This window comes from Phascolarctos cinereus, unplaced genomic scaffold (assembly GCF_003287225.1).
Source record: "Phascolarctos cinereus isolate Bilbo 61053 unplaced genomic scaffold, phaCin_HiC Scaffold_1;HRSCAF=81, whole genome shotgun sequence".
Classification (NCBI taxonomy): Eukaryota; Metazoa; Chordata; class Mammalia; order Diprotodontia; family Phascolarctidae; genus Phascolarctos; species Phascolarctos cinereus.
In genome coordinates, this window is record NW_027555514.1 from 50,272,320 (window position 1) to 50,275,697 (window position 3,378).

At 36.8% G+C, this 3,378-nt stretch overlaps 1 non-coding gene across 1 annotated transcript; it reads right to left on the reverse strand.

Annotated features, from left to right (window-relative positions):
- Positions 1–248: 248 nt before the first annotated feature.
- On the reverse strand, positions 249–350 carry LOC144455171 (U6 spliceosomal RNA). Its single transcript, XR_013483878.1, has one exon. It is a non-coding gene; the product is annotated as a U6 spliceosomal RNA (small nuclear RNA).
- Between the last annotated feature and the right edge of the window lie 3,028 nt (positions 351–3,378).

The following is a 3,378-nucleotide window of genomic DNA, read 5'->3' on the forward strand; positions in this document are numbered from 1 at the left end:
TTTCCATCTCTCATTCATACCCTATTCACAGATTCTTAGTTTTTTTTCTTTCCCCTTAAGCCTCTCTTCATGAAATACCCTCTGATTTTAGAGTTTGATTTGTTTTTCATTGATATTTCCTTATTCTATTCTTCTCATTTCTTCTTTTCACTTTCCCCCTTCCCTCCTGTTTTCCTATGAGTTGAATGCATTTCTATAGCAAAGTACATGTGTGTGTGTGTGTGTGTGTGTGTGTGTGTGTGTGTGTGTAAAATATGCAATGCTTACTGAATTTGAGTGTTATCTTTGTGTAGAGGCCATGCTAATCTTTTCTGTATGTTTAAATTTTTGTATATGTATTGCTGAAGTAAGTTCACTAAAATATAGTTGTGAGACTAAAAAGAACTCTGAATCTGATCAACAGAACTTTCGGTTGAGGGGAGAATTGTGCATGCATTTATCTCTCAAGCTAGGTAAAGAGAAGAAGACATAACAGGGGAAAGAATCAACAATTTCCAAGAGATGACATCTAGGAAGAATGGCAGGAGTAAAATTCATGGCCAAAGGTGTCTATAAACAAATGCATAGAGCATGAGTGATAAGTAAGATAAAGAAAACCCCCCCAAAAAGGCCAATGCAATATATTGAAATGGCTTATTATGGCTCAAAAATTGACTTCCCCACTAACTTAGCAACTATGTGCCCCATCTACACACCTTGTTTGTATAAACATTCTATTCTACATTGCAATTTAAGGAAACTTTGCTGTTGTAGACTTACGTGTCTAATGCAAATACAGAGGCAGACCATTATTTTGGAGACCTTAGCTAAGACTCAAATACTCAGAAGGATCTGTGGTCTCATACAGTTGGTAGTTCTCTCCATTGATGGAAATAACAGTCCATCCATGCCTGCCAATACTTTGTAATTTTTGTCCATGTCTTCCCCAAAAGATTTCCTGGGAGATCCACTCAATGTACTGCAGGCCTTCCTTCCTTTTTTTATTTTTAATTTTAATTTTTTTTGTATGTTGTGAGTATATGACTACAACTCTGGATATCTCTCAATTTGTAATTGCTCATTCTTTCCATGGTTCTAGCTCATTGTCTTTTCCTATCATGTATTTCCTTGATAATATCTTTTAATTCTTTGTTAATTATATGTGATAGCCTGCTCACACCCACCATATACCTCTCCATTGACCTCTAGGTAATAATCATTTTTAGTTCTTTTGAGGCAATTTTGTCTATATCTTATTCATATCTCAGCAGCATTGAAAAGACAGGCCTTTTCATTCATGAGAAGCTTGTAATTGGTAAAAGAACTCTACAATATCTTGAAAGAAATCTAGCCTCTGGGTCCAGCTCTTGGACTATCTGTACTGTCTTTCTCATATAGACAGAATTTTGGGCAAAAGTTTCCTCAAATTGCATCATAGAATAGAGTGTTTAGACAGGATGTCTATCCAAATGCATGCTCAGATCTGGGCAATAAACATTATTCATCTACTTGATCTTTCCTTTGTGTCCAAAAGTCTAAACTCCATTGAGTGATTAGAGGCCTCTTCCAGAAGGTGGCAATATCCTTGAACAGAAGGCTCAGAAGTGTACATGTCAACTTGATACAAGTATAACTTCCTAATATATATATATATATATAGAGAGAGAGAGAGTGTGTGTGTGTGTGTGTGTGTGACTACCATAGATTACCAGTTCTCTTATTGCTGGACATTTTAAAAGTGGAGGATTTATGGCTATTTGTCATCAGTGTTATAAAATAGAATTCTATTCAAATATGAGATGGACGAGCCTTTTTGAGTCCTTTTCCCACTTGGAGATTTTTGTGAAATTTTACCTTTCTTTGTAAAGTATCTGATTACCAGGTATATATTCATCTTAGAACCTTGACAGGGCTCCCCTATACTTCTGCTATGCCACTTCACATTGTCTTCGATTGTAATAACTTCTGACCCCCAAGGCTCACCTGTTTGATTACAAAAGTCTTTGAGGAGAAACAATCAAGACAAAAATGGGCATCCTGGGGAAAATAGAATCAACCAACTACTAAAGCACTTATTGCATGTCAATTATGTGTAGTACAGAATGAGAAAGTAAATAGATTAATCAGATTTATAAATTGGGATAGAAATAGTAAATGAGGGGCTAACTGGACAAAAAATGGTGGCAAGTTAAAAAGATAACTGCTAACTAAAGAAATTAGCTTTACAAGCTGGATTTTAGCAGTGCTAGTCTGGAATGAGGGAGTTATCTTTGTGTCTCTTAATTTTGACTCCTCACAGATCACTTATTGTGTTTACTGGTCATCAAAGCAGATGATGAAAATTGTTTATCTTTTTGCTATTTAAAATATTCCCAATAAAGAGTTGATTTAAAAATGATAAAAGAAATAATAGCTGCTTTTTTGCCCATTAAGAGAAAAATCCAAGAGTTTGTTACTTTTACTCTGATGATAGAGTTAGCCAATCCTTAGGTTTGGGGGAGGAAGTGGAGCCTCTTTCTTTTGTCAAGGTTTCATGTCCTGGCTGCATTGTAGGTCCAGGCCTCCTAGAGCAATCTAATTTTGGGCCATGAATAAGGTTTTCTGTTACTCAGCCCTTCTGATCGTTAGTAGTTTCTGTCCTGTGTCTGATTCTTTTCAACCATTTTTCCTCCTGCCATAAGACCACAGTGAAAAGAGCTGATGATTTCTAGCTATTTTTGAATTCCCCTGGATTCTCACTGACTTTGTGCTCACTTACAGCATTGTGTCAGGCGTCTTCAAAATGAACAACGATTACACTGTTCTTCCACCTTACTGATATCTCAGGCACTGGCCTGTACCCAATCCTGAGTGAATTCTCAGGGGCGTCTTTTGACTTGCAAAGCGATCGGCAAGGTTGAACTTGTATTTGCATGAGTTGTTTTCTGTGATACTAAAGGGCTTCCAGATCTGATCCTCTGCCACCTGCATGGCCAGGGTAGTGAGGGTATTATGGAAAAAGCTAGCTCCTCTGTACATGCTCAGTTTCACCTCAACCTTTTTTTTTTTTAAGGGATTTTTCCTTTTTCTCCCTTTCTCGAGCTTAAAGGCTAAGATGGTCACAATCAGATTTGTCACATAGGAAGTATGGACAATCTTGCTTTCAAATCTTCTAGGAAGGATTGTAGATCCAGGATAGACTAGGCAGAAAAATAGAAATAAGGAACACTCTTTTGCATGGATCTTTGAACACAGTTTTCAATATATTCGCAGTGAGTTGGACACAGAATTGAACAGGAGGAGAAACGGATAGATTGTTTCTGGGAAACTAAAGTACTTTTATGACCTTGAGGTTTCCCCTTAAATAAAAGACCATCTCTTTAATAACAATATTCTTCTGCTGTTGTAAGACTATGTGAC